We start from the raw sequence: 19,025 nt of genomic DNA, 5'->3' as shown, positions 1-19,025 counted from the left end.
TATTGTTTTTTACCTGACTCATATAGTTGAAACAATGAGTGCATAAAGTTGAAGATTGCCTTTGTACTTCCTATATTATGTAGAGGGGCTGTAGTAAGACTTGGCCTAAGGGAAGATTATGTTTTCCCAATACAGGACACAGCTGAAAAGAAACATATACCTATATATGTTTCTATACTACAGGGAGGATAAAACTAATTCCATTTTTTAAGCAGCTCATTGGAGAATTGGTAGGGGTTATATTTGAACTTAGCAGTGAAGATAGAAATTATTTATTGTGCAGTTTTTAATAAGAGTTGCTTAAAACCATTCTTCTGTTCATGGACTATTTTGCAAATAATATGCAAAAACTTTCTTTAAATGGTAGATAAAGGGCTGAGAATAAAATCTTCTAGCAGACTTAACCTTAACTATAGAAAAAAAAAACATACTCTATTTAAAAACAATGATATATAATCACTGGAAAGAAAAGAGGAATAATATAGCTGCAAAAGATGTCAGTGTAGAATTTGCCTTGAGAACAGTCTTATTAGCAGACAACTTTTAAAATAAAATTGTTCTGGCAAATGCATTTGAATCCAAATGGAAGCTGATATTGAACTACCAGAGGGAAGTATCTAGCTTGGCTATGTCTGAATTCTCACATACTTAAACTATGAATGGTAAGTCATAGAATGGTAAGTCATAGAAAAGTCAGATGCTTTTGTTTTACCACAGTAAGTGAATATCACATTTACAATCCTTCCTGTTGAATGTTCATTCAAAAAACCTGCTGTATAGGCCAAAACCCTATTGTTCCTTGCTTCGTGTTATTCCCATGTTAACACACTGTTTCCAAAATATGGCTGAAGCTAAACTCCTGTTCTTGGGAAAGAACACAAGAACTAGGGCCTACAAGGCTTACTCCTTACGCAGCCAAGCTGTGATATTCGGAGGAAGAGATGGCACTATGTGATGCCTGCATCCATGTTCATTTTACCAGAGTATTCTGCAGCTAAAACCTGCAATGAAAAATCACCATTAACTGCAGTCCATGCACAGGATCCAGTCTATGGAAGTCTGTGTGTCAGAAAGAATATCTAAACTGTTTTGATACAGCAAATATTTCAGTTTATTCTTGCTTAGGAAACAGTATCATGGTGTATAGGATCCATCCTCCCTGAGCAGATGGTAAAAACTGTTGATTTAACATTTTCTCTCACAAATCTAACAATAACACAAGTTGAACATGTTATAGAGACAAGGAGAGCTCTCATAATACAAGATATTGTGGTGAGTTTGAGCTGATAAAGAAGCTTTATGGAGCATTTTTTGGAAACTCAAGACAGTAAGCCAAATAGTCTGGAACTGCTATTTCATCCCCACTTACTATAGAGTACCTAGACTCTCCAGTGTGTATTTTAGCTAGGAAGGATTCAATGTGGCACAACTTGTTCTTAAATTATTTTTCCAATTATCATAATTTGTTATAGCTCTTAAATACTATAGTGGTGGGTTTAAAAGAAAAAAGCCTTATGCAGATGATTATTTAGGTACTGATGGAAAAGAGATGTGGGAGAACTGAAGTGAATAATTTACTGGAGGATTTTTGTCTTCTTTTTTCTCTTCTGAATTATCCATGAAAGTAAGTATTCTGGATATTATTAATGACTATAATAGGGTGGGCCTTTGATTTATTCACAGCTACAGATTTGGTTAGTGCTAAAAAATGTACAATGCAGTTTTCTTTCAGGATCTTTGGAGGAAATTAGGGTATTTAAGTAATAAAATAGAGGAAGGCTCTTTAAGCATCACTACAGTAACAAGCAAATCCAGGCTTTGGTGTTAAGTAAGGTTTGGCAAGTACTATGGTAAAGGGGAATGCCAGTATGCCATGAATGTAGCAGAAATTAAAGAGAAAGAAAAATATGTCCCAATGAAAGAACAGATGTAATTTCTGGCAAAATTGTTAAAGAGCAGTCTTAGCAGTTGTGAGAAACCAAACTGTGTGGTCTTTCTCTTTAAGTTTTGAAGCATAGGAATACACTAATGAAACAGGTCTAGAGTAAACAGTATCTTGGTTTTTTGCCTTTTTTTTTTTCCATGTGAACAGGTAAGACCTATCAGAACTCCAAAATACATTGTTTGGAACAAAGAAGACAATATTTTATCAGACATAATTTTCCAGTAATTATTGTTTTAGGTTGGTTGATGAAAACTAAACTGCTCAAATATTTAATTCCTTCCATTTAAGCTATTTTCTAATGTATATGAATAGCTACTTTTGGAGGTCAGGCTATATTCATTTTGGACTGGTTTAGCAGCGGTTCTAGAACCTCTTTCTTGGTGCAAATGCCCAGGGTTTTTAATTGATTTTTATTCTGTAAGCATTAATCTTCATTTAAAATTCTTTATTTGAATTAAGTAAACTTCTTCCAGTAAACTAATTTCCTAGAATATTTGCAGGAGGCAAATTCAACAGGGTCATGAAAAGAGTCTAAAAAAGTTAACTTAAAAAGAAAACAAATGCAGCAAATTCCTGGCTTTCTTTTCCCTGTGCTGATGAAGTTGCTAAATGAGAATAGTAGTGATCGATATGGTAATTGCTAGACCCATCCAGCTCATTGTGATGAACTGTGTTTATCTGCATTCTCACTGACCTTTGTTTATGGCCATTCTGTCAGTTTCCAATTTTTATGGAAGTGCTTCAAATCCTATGCAGTTGAAATTAATCTTTCCTGTGTGATTTCATGAGCCCCTGTAATATATGCTGGTCTCTTATGATCTTGGATTATATAGCAATTCATCTATTGCATTCCCCTCATCTATCAATTTCAGCTAGTTTTGATAATTGTGTGTTTCTTGTATAGTGAGTCGAAAAATATGGAGGTCTACACGGAGTATTTTTCATTAGGTTGGACTCATTGCACATTTACAGGGCCATAACACATTAAAAGAAATTTGCTTAAGAATAATTATAATAAATATTTTCAGCGATTCTCCAGTACGAAAGAGAAGCCATCCATTGTCTAAAAGGCTTTTTTAGGGTTTATTTTCTTTTAAAGAATGAGCTGTAGTACTGACTGTAATGTATTTTTACCAATGCAGAAAATCCTCTTGCACCTTTATTCTTTTGAAGAAAATGAAGCTCTTTTTGAGAATCCTTGTGAGATGGTGAGTCCACTTTCATTTACTATTTCCCTTTCTCAAACATTTCTCAAAACAGTCCATAAGCACCTTCACAAGATTTTATTGGTGTGATTTTATTTATTTTTGTTCTTTTTAGAGAGCAAGGTATGGGCATAAACACAATCTCCACATAGTTCTGTTTGCCGGTTTCTGGCCCTCTGTGTGCTTGGCTAGTTCCTAAATACATCTCCCACAGCTTATGATGAGATGGCTGGTTTCAAAATGTCCAATGTTCTATATGTATTAAAAATGCACAAAATGTCTTGTCTCCATAAAGAACAGCTGTTCTTTAAAAACTCTTCTGTGTGCAAATGCTATTTCCCATTTTACAACCTGGCTCATGCGCTGATTAAAAAATTTGTGATTTCTTTCTGGTACTGAATCTCATAGAATTTGAATCATTCGACCTGTGGGTTGTAGCCTGTCCGTCTCCATTAAGAGCAAATTCCCCAAAGCCCAGTTTCCCTAACCTGTGCCCTGTGAGGAAAAGTGTCCTGTCCTGTGTCATTCTCACCCATTTAATGTCTAGAGCAGACTTCCTTTAGATCAACAAATTATTGTAATGTCTATTTTTACACTATACTGAATAATATTGTTGATATAATTATCAACAAAGTTTGGTTGAAAACATAAATTTGACACCAATCTTGCAGCACATTATTTTCTATTTCTCTGGTGCCTTTTAATTTCTGAATGTTAGTAATCTTTTTCTAGCTGTAGAAACCTAGACCATCTTGACCCAGTAAATGCCACATAACAGCTTTATCCAGAAAGGTAAACAAAAGTTTTTTACTTTTTTCTCTTTGACATGCAATATTGTAGTCTAAAAATTGTTTTACATATTCTGTTCTCATTTTAAATATATTTGGCAGAGGATTTCACAGTATTGTTTTTCTACAGAAGATCAAAAAGAAAGAAAATAAGAAGACAAATATTTCAAAATTAACAAAACCAGTACTGCATTAAAAAATCTGCCTAATATTATTTTTTTAGGCAATGTAACCAAAATTTTTCAGGTAGCACTGTGCTAGTTCCTACCCAGGAAGCCAAATTTACTTAGAATCAAGATAGCTTCCAATTTACTGATAGCTTCCACTTAACAGGACATTTTAATCAGTCTTTGAAGTAAGTCCAATCTGTTCCTGTTTGACTTCTTTCCCTGCCTTCAGGATTCTCAATAGCAGGGTTTAATTTCCAGCCTATATCTCACACTAAAGGGACTCATGTTTATTCTCCAATTTGATGGGAGAGAAAACATCGTTAGTCACATGTCTGCTGAGCTGGGGAAAAAAGGAAGAAGGAAGTGTGAAGTAAATTAATAACTATTAATTAAAACTATTAATTGTGAAGGCAATTAATTTGCTAAGCTTGCTACTTTCATCACTTCCAGACAATAGGTTTATTTAGGCTGGTATTGTTTTCCTTACTTTCAAAGAATGGACCATCCATGACTCTCCCTCATCCTGTAGGTAGTAGCCCCTGATTTTCTTTATTATCTCTTGTACTACAGTGAGTGGTTAATCCAGCCAAGCACAACTAAAATCCTTGCTCACTGACTTCCAGCTTCGGCATTTAGTGGAACAGTAATTAATGTTTGTTGTGGGAAGCAGGCTGGGAGTTCCTCATGTGAGCCTTTATTAGTATCATCACTCACACATTGTAATGAAGCAAAAGTGATTCTTCTTCGAAATTGTTCCCAGTGAGATCACAATTATTAAATACCATCATTGCTTATAATAATTAAGCTTTTATTATCTAGGCTCCAACCCTGTCAATTTGGTTTCCCCTGAGATCCTGTTTGTTAGCCAAAAGTTGTGGGGGAACATTCTATGAATAATGCCATTTTCAAACATACACTGTGATGTAGAAACAGCAGGGCTTCTAATTGGGAGTGATGAATTTTCTAGTGATGGATAGGCAGTGCAAACACCAATGGTTTGAATGATGCAATGAAAATTGGTCCCTTTGTGATATGGCTATCTTTATTCTAACACTGATCAGTGTAATGAGCTGGGCCAGCTGAAATAAAATCCTGCACTAAGGATACCAAAGAAGAATAATGTGGACCTTAGTCAGGGACAGGTTAAGAAGGGCCCTGGGATCGGGAGATTAAAATTTTGCAGGAAACAGAGGCAAAGGAATTGGGCTAGTAACTTGATGAGGATCTATGTTTAGATTTTGCTTGGACTAATGAAAGGTAGGTAAAATTTTTATTTGCTGTATTCAGGAAAAAGCCTTTTACAGATTCCCAGTATTAGATCAGTAATGGATTCTGCCATCAAAGTAAAGTGCAATGGATTTATCTGAGGAGTCTGGGTCCTGAGGAAACAGAGGTAGCTGAGTCCCTAACCCAGCATTTATGGCTGCAGGTAGGAGTGTTTGAACCACGAGGAGTCCTGGGAGATGTGTAGATGGAACATCTATATGACATTGAAGTGTCCTGTCCAGTCTATGGCAAATGTAGAGTGTCTGCGTACAGGAGAGTAAAATCCAGGTTCGTGGAAACCAAGAACTGACTGGTGCTCATTGATTTCAGTCTTTCTTTAACATACACTGTTGCGCTGGAACAGTAGAGAAATGCTTCTTACAGACAGAAGCATCATACTGTTACTTTCTTGGGAGTAAACTGCAGTTTCTAAAACCCAGCATGATGAGGTTGATAAAATAAAGTGCACACATAAATATAATATGGAAAACATGTCAGGATGGATATATGAAGTCTTATTTCTGTTATGTGTGTTCAACTGTAATGTTAAACTTATAAATATCTGATAATGGATTTATCAGAGAGAAAAGCAAGCACTGATTTCACCAGTTGTCATGGCTAAGATGCAAAATATTAATTCCTAGCCAACATCACTGAAGGAGGATTTTAATGTATGTTCCTTTTCTTATTATTACTCATTATTTACATTACTGTAAAAGGCATGTCCTCCATTCCTTGCATGACCTTTTACATGACTTTATCACCAAGCAGTTAAAAATACCAGACCTTTTATCTTCATTTTATAGAAGTGAAACTATTAATTTCAGTGAAATCCTTTCCAGAGCTCTGTTTGCAGGGGACAAGATGAAGAATCATTATCTGATTAACACAAAACATGAAGACTGGATAGGAAAACCAATGAGAGGTAAAAGAGTCACTAATGAAAGTAATATAGTTCTAATCTTCCCTATCATAGCTGGGTTAGCTGTGCACAGTGGAAAAATTTAAGTTCTGCTGAAGCACAAAAGATTATCACCACAACATTCTCAAAGATTATATAATTCATGCTGTATATTTTCCTCTCAGAACTTCTCATACAGTTCTCTCCTACATATGTAGGATGACTATGTCAAGAACTTCTTTCTAAGGCTTATTGAATTGTTCTGCCAGGAAAAGTAGGGCACCTCCAAAGCACTATGTGGCCCTGGACTAGGTGTGAAAGAGCACTTATGGGTATCTTGCACCCAAAATGATCAAGGTGATGTGAGGCAGGTTTACGTACAAGGTTTTCACGAGGTTTTTAGTTAGACAAAAGGGAAGAGTGGTGTGCTAGTTCAGCTTTGGGAGCTGGGGATAAAAAGCAAGTAGTGATATTTGTAGTACCTCTGCACTACTGATCATTGAACTGCTTTTGGGTGTCACCATTTTCAGCTCTGCTCTTCCTGCCACATTCTCTGATCACTTACAACAAAATGAAGCAGATCCTTATATCAAGAGCTTCCATTTTCCAAAAGAGGAAAAAATCCCCAAAACTGAATAAATCCTGGCTTTGCAGTTGGTTAGAACAAGTGCCAAAGAAGGAGCCCTCACTTGGATTGTGTGACACCCTGAGTGCTGAACTTGCCTCTATACTCTCTGCCTTTGTACACATCTTGAAGAAAGAGGAGAAATATTTCAGGTCCATGCCAGTACAGCTCTATCTTTCATGGGATAAGTTCAACTATTTTGTCTTGCCCAGTCTGAAATAAGTACTTTCTTGGAAATTGTTCCCCAATGGAACAGGAATTGTTTTTGGGAACTTTAGCTTAAAACCTAAATGAAATTTTCTCCCTTCAGTGCATTTGATGAAAGACATGGCCACCACTTTACCCTATAAAGGCACTCTATCCAAAAGGGTACTCAATCCCAAATTTGGGATTTCAGAGCTCTGTCCTCCAGGGTGTCCTTACATCTTCTGAACACTGCAGCTTAAAAAATTCCTATGCCACTTGAAATTTGCTTCTTCGGTTTGACAAACAAACCATCTGGTATCCAGTTGCACACCTTAGCCTAACTGGGATTCAGAAACCAATCTCTGTTTCAGGCCTCATCTAGATTTTGAAACTTTTCTGTCTGAAGAATGAGGTTCTCAGGCAGTTCTTTCTTTGTGACAAGTATTGTGACTACCCACAGAACTACATAACTGTGGAGTGTGGTCCAGAACCCTTCCAGAGCATACTTCCTACAGCAGGTATGTCTCTGATATCTCTCACCATTAGCATTAGTCTACTTTAGATACACATATGCTTCACCTTTACTATTGATGTTATGTTAATCCATATAAATAATTAAGCATTTTAAGCTTGATAAAATTCTAGTCTTGGATTCTGTGCTTAGACTGACACTTTTCTAGAATCCTGAAAAATCATCTGCGTAAGGATGAGAAGAGCAAAATGATGTTATCTCTGTCTTGTGTGGTATATTAAAATCTGACTGATATTTATTCAGGAGGGTGAATATTCTGAATTTTAATCTCAGGTATTTAGCTCTTCCTTTTTACTGTGCAGAATTGAAATAACAATGCATAGAACTTTTATTTTATACAATCTTGCACCTGACTTCTGTGATCTATCAATTTCAAACAATATAAGTAAATCTTCAATGAGTCCTGAGAGTACAAAAATTATGTATATTATATATTATGCCATATATAAGTTTTTAATATTATATACTAATATAAAATAATTTAATTTTTATGTTTTGGTTTATAATCTAAAAATGAGATGATGAATAGCAGCAGAAAAGGCAGTTTTTGTAATTCAGGTTACTGTATTAGAGCTGGTCTTAAACATTCAGCTATTTGTATATTTTGACAAGTCGGAGTATAATGCTGCTTAAAAAGCTCCTCCATCACCAGCCCCAGTGACTTTAAACTGTTCTTAATTGCTCTCAAATAATCTACATTTTGAAATAGTTTTTAAAAAGAAGCCATAATCAGAAGACACAACAATAGGGTTTTTTTCTTTTTCTTTAAGGCTCTCATGTTTGAGGCATATGTTACAAAAGAGCTTGGACTACCTAGGAACTCTGCTTTCCTTTGTGTATCACTTAATAGCCTCAATGGTACAGTCAATGCTAAAGTTGTTTTCAACAACAAAAATGTTTACTGTGAAAGAAAAGTACTTTTAAATGAGAATTGGTGGAAAGATAAGGAGAAAATTTGTATCTGTTTTCTTTCCCAGAAGAAGAATAAACCAGTAAGCCTATAGGAGTTTCAACTTGACTCTTGCAACAATAGAAAAGAAAAACTCTCCCCAAGATCATAAAAGACCTTTTAAAGTTATTAGAGAGGCATTTAATTTCATTTTCTGCTCATGGTGAAAAAATTCTGTTCCGAGCTGACTTCATGCTGCAGACCAGACTTATGGTGAAACATACTGACAGAAATGCACCTAATTTCCTTGTTATTCAAATTTTACAGTTACAAAGTAAAAAAAAACAAAAACAAAAACAAAAAAAAAAAACCAACCCCCCCCCAAAAAAACACCCCAAAACCAAAAAAAAGCAAGCAAAAGAGCAAACAAAAAACCCCCACCAAAAAAAACAAGCAAACAAAAAAACCCCACAAGAAGGCAAAACCAAACACAAAATAGAATAAAACAGTTATTAGAATTAATCTTAAGTTAACTTCCAGGGGTGCTTTTTCCAAGCTCAGTGTAATTCTTTGTTGGAAAACAAATCAGGAAGAGACTAAGACTTACAAATTGTGGGTAGCTTTATTCCTAGATATAGGAACTTATTGGAAAATGCAGAAGCATTTGAAGTTAATTAAAATCATTAATAATATAATTAATGTTATTTTGAATGTGTCTATCACTAAACATTAATTATCTTGTAGCCACTGGAACAACATAATGATAGCATCATTCTTACTGATTAGTGTAGTGCTGTATTCCTTTGCTAGAATTTAAATGCTAGCAAATGAAGATAAATGGGGTATCAGCCTACATATTTATTCAACAAAAGCAAGACTGTGTTGCTTGGTTTGAGAGGTCTTGAGAACAAAACCTCCTGGTGAAGCAGTTTACTTGCTGGCTCTGTGCTCATTAATTCACCCTGGCAAATGGGCCATGTTAAGTGAGGAAGGGAATGAAAACAGTAACAGAAAGAAGTAACAAATTCGGACTGACTTCTACAATTCCAAGATACTCCTAAATCCTTGGTAGAAGATAAGGCTAAAAGTATTCTAAGGTCCAAAAAAAATGTATCAAATTTTTTTCTGTGTTTTGTAGGACTTTTCTAACCTTCTGTTTGCCTCAGAAAGGCATCAAATGTGTATGATATAGTTGTATATTGCTTGCATCTGGATTCTTAATGGAGAATCTCAGAATAGAGCACGAATATATCCCTAAAAATATGACAACCAAGCTTTTAAATTACATCTCAGGAAGTAATTTATAAGCATGGCTTATACAGGACCACACAGGATACCAGGAGTAATTTTCTTTGTTTCTGTCCTTAGTTCATGTTTTCTGTCAAGTTGTCTGTCAGTCAGCCTCATTATCTGCAACCAGCTGATCTCCCTAGGAGAAAAGGATCCTTCTGCTACTGATAGGAGACTAAAGCCTGCCTTATCTTTATATGGCCAAAGTAGACCTTTCCTTAAAGAATTCAAAATGGACATGAATTTCTTTCTTTTTAAAATACTAAGCCTATCTCTGTGATTGGAAATTAAAAAAGCAGTTTTCTTTTTAGTGATCATTTTACAAGTGAATGAGACAGGTTTGTGTGAAGTCTTGTGTTTGAGAGCTACAGAATAAGATAAATATTGCTTATTTAATTATTTTTTCTATCAGAGTCTTTTTGCTGAACCTGAGAACTTGCAGATACTTAAGTTCTCCAGAAATATTTTGCTTCACCTAAAAGTCCAGGTCCTCTTTGCTGATGTTCAGTTTCTGATATAAGCCTTGTTTGTACAGCTGCTGGAACTAGAGGATGGTGAGTGACTCACACTTACCACTTTTCTTAGGAACTGTGTAAGATCCAATTCAGATAAGTTATCTTAGAAATGGTGAAGCTAGCAGAATTTTAACAAATTGTGCTAAAAAGAAACACAAATGTCAATACGGTAAAAAACCTGAAACTATTAGCATTGGAATAAAACCAAACTTCTGGGACTGAGGACATGCCCAGAAGCTTGTGACATAGTGTTGTTGATAGTATGTAGATGTAGAACCTGAGAATTTAAAAGTAGATTTCTGTAGGTATGTAAATAAATAAACAAACTAATTGTAGGAGGAACTAGCATAACTAAAATGTATTCCTTTAAGAACAGTGGGATTTATTACCCTTTCTATTCAAGTAAGTCAATCCAAGAGTTATTTATCTAGTGGTTTGGGAAATGTAAATCTCTTTTATGCTTTAATTTATATTGCATTAACTCCTAGTCATGCTTTTTCTTCTCTGTTTGCTCCCTGGGCTTGTCAACCTCATTCCTCTCATTCCTTCATTCACCTGACAGCAGCAGTAGGTAGCAAAGTGACGAAAAGAACTGTTGCTCTTGAGCTTTATCTATGACTCATGAGAAATATATGTATCACTGAGAATTTTTTTTACTTTTTGTGACTTATGTACTCCCTTCTCTCCATGGGATTCATTTAGTATCCCATTGGAAGCAATTAGATATGAGATATGAACATATATTTATTAAATAGGCGCTGTTTTCACTGTTCCCTTAAGTGTGATTTATCAGCACTATAAACTCAGACTTGATGTAATGTATATCCTCTCATTGTTCAAACAAAAGAAAAATAAATGTTCAGCAGGTACAGATTATCTATGGCTGCTGAACTCCACTGTCAGTGGCAAGCTAATGAGTGAGGATGTGATAGTCTGACAGGAGGTATTGCTCTTTTGTGGGACTGGAGTAGTACATGAAGTGGATTCTTGAGGATTTCTTTGTGACTCTTTGCTTTGCTTTGCTTTTGTTTTGCTTTTGCTTTTATCTGAAGCTATCTTCCAGGACAATGTGCAGATCTGACCATCTGAGAAATCACCACAAAGAGAAATTCCATCCTGTATATTGAGCTGTCTGCTTTTAGTATAACCTCTCTGCCAAACATAAGCCCAGCCTGCCAATCACAGCTTCTAGTGGTAGTGATGAGCATAGACTGGAACTGATAGCTTGTCTGGAGATGGGAGCAATTTTGATGCTTTCTTGTGTTTATGCAAAGAGGCACAATCCTTTATTCTACACTGTAGGAAAACAGCAAATAGTGGTGAGGTGCTTACAGAACTGCCACAGATATAAAAGGAGAGACAACAACCTTGAAGCATATTCTAATGTAATGAACTTAAACAGATGCAAGGTTCTTTTCTTAATGTGATTGAATAAGGAGTAGCTGGATCTCAGTGAAAACACATAAATATATGTATTTATATCTGTATCTGGGGATCATATTGTTCATATGCCTAGTAAAATACTTATACATTGGTCTGGTATGGCCATCCCAGTGTTACTAAATATGTAAGTTTGTGCATATTATTGATAACTACACTATTTTGTTAATTTACAATTGGTAAAAATTAATGATGAAGGACTTTATTTTATCACTTTTATTTGTGCTGGTATCTCACCAAAGACGAGGCATAGATGGTTATTTTTCATATTGGTGAGATCTCAGTATTGGAATCCAAAAGAAATCTCTCCGCTGTTTGTAACATACACATAAATTATACTAAGAAGTTTAAAGTTACTTATGGGAAAGTATGTACCAACATTATAAATTATTCAAGAATAAATATTCAGGGAAAGAAAGATATGTACAGAAGAACTGTAAAGAAAGGCAGAGGTATCTTAGCTACTCAGTAAAAAGACTATGTATTGTAAATGTAGGTCTATAAATTGATGCAATAGAGAAAAAAAATTCCTTTCTTAGCATTTCAAATGTTGGTCTCTGAGTTAACAACTGTTACTCAGTGTTTGGGTATTAGGAGATGTATCAATGGAAATAAGCATTTATTATCTAAAAATTGACATAGAAGGATTTTATATAGTTATGTAGGAAATAAGGTGTTGATCACTTTGTTTCTATAATAATTTTAACCCTCTGGACCAGTACCTTGAGGTGTTTTAAATTATATAGCTCTTATTACAGTTGCTACTACAACAGCTTTGACAATTCTCTCCTGAATAAAATATTCTAATACTGTAAAGTACCCCGTCAGTAGTAACAGAGGTAGAATTCAAAATTTCAGCCAACCTGAAGGAGGTTTGTTTAGGTTTAAAAAGGCCTCTAATATCATTGAGCCCAGTTGTTAACTTGGTACTGCTGTGTTCACAAGTGAACCACGACCCCAAATGCCACATCCACACATTTTTTTAAAAACTTCCAGGGATAGTGTTTCTGCCCCTTCTCTGGGATGCCAGATTCAATCAGTGCCTGACCACTGTTTCAGTGAAGAAATATTTTCTAATATCCAATCTCAACCTTCTCTGGCACAGCTGAGGCCATTTCCTCTCATCCTGTCACTCGTTACTCTGGAGATGAATCTGACTTCCACCTTGCTAAAACCTCCTTTCACAGGCGCTTGTAGATAAGGTCCCCCTGAGCCTTCTTTTCTCCAGGCTAAGCAACAATGTAACTCAAAGACTTCCTGCAGGAAAATCATATTTTCCCTGCAGTGTTCAGGCTAAACAAAACTTTATAGATGATAATGGAATTGCAGGGAAACAAACACTGAGGGTTGAAAGGTAGTGAAAAGTGGTGGAGAGTGGATAATTGTTGCTGATGGAGGATAAAATTTGGTCACTAACTGATTGTTCTAGTTTTTGTGCAAATATCTGCACCATTTAGTCATGCCGAAATCGTTGTGACTGATACTCCTAACAAAAGAGTCAGATTCTAGTGGCACAGCTTTTGCATAGAAAAATGGAGATTAATTTTTTGCCTTTTTGCAGTTTTCAAGTAACATAGGTATATAAGAAAAAAGAGGAGAGACATAAAAGCACCTAGGTAAGAATGTGAAATTATCTTTGAATAATACTCTAGGAATCATTAGCTTTCTCTTAAAGATCCTCGTCAAAACCTTCAGGCAAGAGAAAACCTTCAAAACCTGTCTATTAACATTTTTTTTTCAGACAATAAAAAACAGGAATAAAAAAAATAGGAATAAAAAGCTTAGAATGCACATTTTCAGCAATGGTGAACAGAATTGAGAAAAAAAATCCACTACTCATAAGACAAAGTCACCACTGAATTGCTGATTAAGAGGGAAAACCACATTTGGGGTACGTAGACATACACAGCCAGCTCCTATGACTAGAAGGTCTCTTCGTTCATTCATGTTGCAAAAGCCAGGTAGCTGTGCTTTGTAGGAGCTACAGCCCCCATGACTGAAATAATGAAATATAATGCATATTTTCATCTATCCAGAATCTACTGCTTGTAATATATTAAATAGAATTACCTGAACTATTTGCTTGGAATAAACAGTATGGTATGTTTAGTACTCTTTTTCTTGCTTTTTTTTAGGGCATGGAAAATCTTGGTTGATGGGGTTATAGAACAATTTAACTTCTTGTCAAGTCATAAACATGTGGCCAGTCATTTTGGCAGACGCTGCATTGTATATGTGTGTGCTGTGTATGCATTGGCAGAATGGAAAGGTTTTGAAAGAGAAATGAATTATGAAGAATGAATAAAGAACCACCCTGCTTTCTGGTAAGAACTTTTGGACAAATTATGTCTATTAAAATGTATGAAACTTTCAAAATTTGGAAACATTTTTCATGAATAGCACATTGACCTTGAGCGCTATGAACTGATGAATAACAGTGAAGTGAAAGTGGCATTTATTTCTGCAATATATATCCAGTAGCAGAAAGTCTCCAGGTTATGGGTGAAGAGCAAACTGCATATTTGACCCATACCAATATGCTTTAAATTCCATTACAATTCTTCATACATCAGTAAGCTGGAATAAATATTAAAGGACTGCCTGAGAGCAGGATAAGAAATTAAACAGAAGAATTTGATTTCCCATTAATAGAAACTTAATACAATATTGTACTGACATGCTTAAAATAATAGTTACAGAGATATATCAATTTATTTTTTAAAATGTAGTATCAACATTACCTTTGAGTTTTTATTAAAACCTCCTAATTTTCATCTTTTTAAGTCACAATCATTCCACAAATTACAATAATATTAAGAAAAATGTAAAAAAAAGCCCAAATTTTTAAGGAAATTACTTTTTGTGGAAGAAAAATGTAGAATTAAATAGTTTTAATGGACCATAGGCAATATGGACAGATTATTTAAGTGTTTACATAGCTGTTTAGCCTTTAGCAATATTTCAGTTACACAAAATGCCCTCTTCTAAAACTGTTTTACTCTAAGACAAACTAAATTTGAAGTGTCAAGTATTCGTATTGCAAATTTAATTTTAAGAGCTGCAATCTTTTGAGAGCTGCAGCGACAATTACTCTTTCTACTCTTGTAGAAAGAGTAATTGAGGGACTGATGAAACCAAGGGTATGGTGTAAACAGAAATAAAATTGATTGTTTTAAGTAATTTTGTAGTTCTTAAAGTTTAGGGCCTCCTCTGCAAAAGTAGGAAGATTATGTGAAATCATTCTTCCCTGAGTGGAAATAACTAAGTCAGATCTTTCTTTTAAAACTGAATATTTAAAGAGTTAATACTACAGCTGACTTCTTAACACTTTTGAAGCTTTTTAGTCTTTCTGTAAAGACTGTGTTTTCTACAATCCATTCTATCAGTGTCCAGCTTACTGTGTGATACAAATATCTTATTATTTCTTGCTTTGCCTGTTGAAATTTTGTCATTAAGATCTTCATGTTTCTTCTGGATAATCAAGAAAAAGTTGCATAAAATCGGTCTTGGTGGTGATGTCTGCAGAAGCCCCCTGTGGGTAACAGTACTGTGTTTGATTAGAACTCACTGTGAACCAGTCATGTTTGGATAAGTCACTAAGCTAATTGGTAATCTGCTGACGGGGTGCTCTGCTGATTTTGAACATTATGAGGTTTTAAGTCAGAATTCCATGCGGTACTAAGTCAACCTCCTTGCAGAACTATATAACACATATCTTCTCTATATTTACATTTATTAGTTGTAGAAGGGTCCACATTTATTACACAAATCCTTCATTTCCACCAGTTTGCATTGAAACATTTTGATGAAGACTAAACATTTCTACCACTCTTTAATTCTTCAGGGATGAGGATCTGTCTAATTTTTAGCTAAAATGAAGTGATCTAGATCATGCACCCCTTCAGTATCACTGGCACATATTAAATACTTTCCTTTTCAAAGATTCTACACTAGCATCAGTTTCTCCATGAAAAGATTGCCAAATTTATTTTCCAAAGACACTTGAATGCTAAGTTGTTCACAGTTGTTTTAGAAATCGGAGGTGAAGTACTTTGAATAAATTATTGCTGAGCTCTGCATATAAAGTATACAGATGTCTCACACTGCTGAAGAGTGATTGTATAAAAAGGAGGGCACAGGATGAGATTTAACTTCTGTCTTTCATCAGCACTGCAGAATCTCAAGCTATGAGAAATACTTAACACTCATAGTTAAAATAAAAACCACTAATAGTTAAAAATAATTCTAGACTTTCCTTGAGAAGTTGAGAAAATCCCACTATCCGTTGGATATGTTTTCTGACTCTCAGAGGGGCACAAATTTGGGTAAAGAGACAAGGAAAATAAAGCAAAGTCACCTTGCACACCCACCAGCCCCACCACAGTCAGTGAGAACCCCCAGACTGCATGGAAAAAACTTTGGCCTGCACCTGCTTTGCTCTGCTTCCAGATCAGAACCACTTAGGAATTCAAGCAATGAAGGCACAGAAATACAGATGCACACAATACTGTGTGAATTTTGGTGGAACAAATGGAGCTAGAAAGTGAAAAGTGTTTTCATAGTCCTGTTATTGTACTGTTTTAGGCTTGGGTTTTGAGATGATACCTCAGTGTGCTTCATCCTATATCAAAACCAGCACTCGTGACAAGACTGAAAATGTATTAAATTGCAGAAGAGAAGGAGAACTGAAATAAGTACATAATTTAACTTGCAATTTAAATGAAGGATTTGGGCTTTTTTTCAAAACAAATATATTCCATAGTCTTGGAGATCTTTTCATTGGAGAAAGATAAATGTTAAAGTCTCTTATTTTGTTAAGCAATTCTAAGCAGTAAAAAGTAATTCTTATTTTGTATTCTGCCCTGGGAATGTGATGATTTTTCCTACTTTTGAAAAAATTAAAAGGCACCAAAACAAAAAAAAATATGCAAATGTTGGGAGAATTTCAGTTCAGAGTAGGTGTTTTCAGGACAAAATTATCTGTCAAAAATATATGCTTCAGCATCTGCTATCCTGGACTTTCCTCCAGGCTGAAAATAGTGTGGCTGGCCTAGTCAGGACCCTGCTATGCCACTGCTCTTTCACAGCAGTAACTGAAGTGGGTGAATTATCACATTTTATTGTGTTGATTTAAGGTGATACACTGGGTCTTGGAATTGTGCAAAAGAGGGGAAATTCAGTATGACGTATGTTGCTATGCTTTGGTTTAGCATTTATCATAACCCCATAAATCAAAAACTGGAATTTTTCCGTACACTGGTAAAAAAATGTTGAAATGAATTTAAGGATAAGTTCTAAAGCCCACATAAAGGAGAAAAAAAAAGTACTTCTACTGAGGTTCACCTAAGGGGTTCTGCATTGCATGCACAGGCAGTGTCTTGATTGACGGGCACATCACTTTTCTGAAAATGCAAAAAAATCTTACTTTTGATGAGCAAAGTAGTCATCATTCCCTTTTTACTTCATTCGAAGAGTTGAAGAAGATTGATTCTGCAGAATTTGTGTTTACTTTTGTTAAATCACTGAGTGGTTTTGGCTCCCAGTTAATATTTGCCAAGAGAAATGTAATAGGAAGTAGACCTGCATACACACAAGTCCACTTAAACTCCCAGTTTCATACTGAGCAGCAGATTTAAATGATAGCTTTCAACTGTCACTGCTGTTTTTTTCATTAGAAGGTGCAAGGTCACCCTTGCACCATGCCTTTAGGACTGATTCAAAGGGTGCCATCTGCTTCTTCAGGACTATTACTCTGTGCAGTACCTCAGTTTTCCTTGGAGGCTGCTCTTTCTAAGGCTGCCTTGTGTGTCTTACATAATCAGATGTTTTTGAAGATGGGATAGATATAGCTACAGATGGCAAGAACTGCACCTCCAAGAAAGGAATTCCCTGCGCTATTCCAGACCTAGTAGTTAAATGTGTGATATAGTACACAAGTTAGCATGCTACTGTAAATATAAATATACAGCAGATGGGGAAAGAGGGAGAACCATTTTGAGTAATAAGTTTATATAATTTGGAAATGTAAAGAGCACATCTGGTACAGATGAACAGCAATCAGGAAGTTATGACAGGGGAAAAGGGAATGCTACAATAAATTCTTTTAAATGAGTTTTTCAAACAACGAAAGTTATGGCCTTCTGAGCCTGGGGAAGTGGTTTGTTCAAAGCACAAGGGAGTGTAGAATGAGCCCAAGCCAAAGAATCTACTTGGATCAAGATCCTGCTTAGTAAATGTAATGAAAAGGTCATTCACGAACCACTGCATTCCAATGCAGATGGATGTGTGGGTTACATTATCTGGAAGCCTCCAAAACGACCTAAATGAAATACAGGTTATTTTTGGAGAAAAGAACTGGCAAAGGAGGAGGTGGGTATATATATATGTTGTGAGAATGTTGTGTAAAATCTTTCCCACCATCAGGTCACATATTTCCATGTATTTTGATCCTTTTGTTTGAATTACTCTGGTTTATTGTTACTTGAAAAGTCTGTTTGCTTCTCTTGGATATGCATTTTATGGATTTCTTATTGGATATTTCATGCTTTTGGAGTATAAAAGGAAGGTGAAGTTTCCTGACATTAATGGCCAAGCAAAGCAAAAAATTCAAAGCAAAACTATTGTAATGCTGATGCCAAAGCTAAGGCTTAGCTTAGATGACTGCCCAGAAGGTTTGCAGAACAATAACAACAAAACTTTGTGGCCACCTTTTTTTGCAGACAAAATCCAGCCTCTTTTATTACAGTTACCTAATTTATTGGCCTGTATGTTTAATGGAACAAGACCAACTTAAGCAGTTGAATTACTTTCTGCAGTTCAAACATCAGATCTCAAAGGTAAATTTGATGACTGTTGTTCACAAACATATTATTATTTCAGAACACCTTTGCTTTTAGAGTATTAAAAACAATACAAACAGCAAATAGCAAATAGTCATATTTTGAAAGACAGAAAACTGAAATAGGATCTTAGGGCATCAGTTCAGAAGCAAATTTTAATTATGGTGATAACACACAATAAGAAAAAAATAATCACTCAAAAATTACCTATTTATGTGGTATGAGGCTTTGGGGAAAGAAGCAGGTGAAAAGAAGTACATTGTAGTGTATAAGCCAAAGATGGCTGAGTTAAGGCTGAAAGACATTAAGATTCTGCCATTTCATGTATTACGGACCCCTGAATTTATGATCATAACATTTAATAGAGGAATTTTTCCGGTAGAAAAGCAAATGAAGGCCTTCTATTCCATCCTCCCCTATTTCCCATTGAAATG

The 19,025-nt window shown here is 35.3% G+C and overlaps 1 long non-coding RNA gene across 1 annotated transcript; it reads left to right on the top strand.

Moving 5' to 3' along the window:
- The first annotated feature begins 3,882 nt into the window (after positions 1 to 3,882).
- Positions 3,883 to 18,574, top strand: LOC135302099 (uncharacterized). The gene is made up of 3 exons (XR_010363794.1): positions 3,883 to 3,942; positions 13,888 to 14,076; positions 18,472 to 18,574. It is a non-coding gene; the product is annotated as an uncharacterized LOC135302099 (long non-coding RNA).
- Positions 18,575 to 19,025: the final 451 nt, after the last annotated feature.

The sequence above is a fragment of the Passer domesticus genome, chromosome 6 (assembly GCF_036417665.1).
Source record: "Passer domesticus isolate bPasDom1 chromosome 6, bPasDom1.hap1, whole genome shotgun sequence".
Taxonomy (NCBI): domain Eukaryota; kingdom Metazoa; phylum Chordata; class Aves; order Passeriformes; family Passeridae; genus Passer; species Passer domesticus.
Note: the sequence above shows the minus strand (reverse complement) of the source record. Positions and strands in the feature narration are given on the sequence as shown.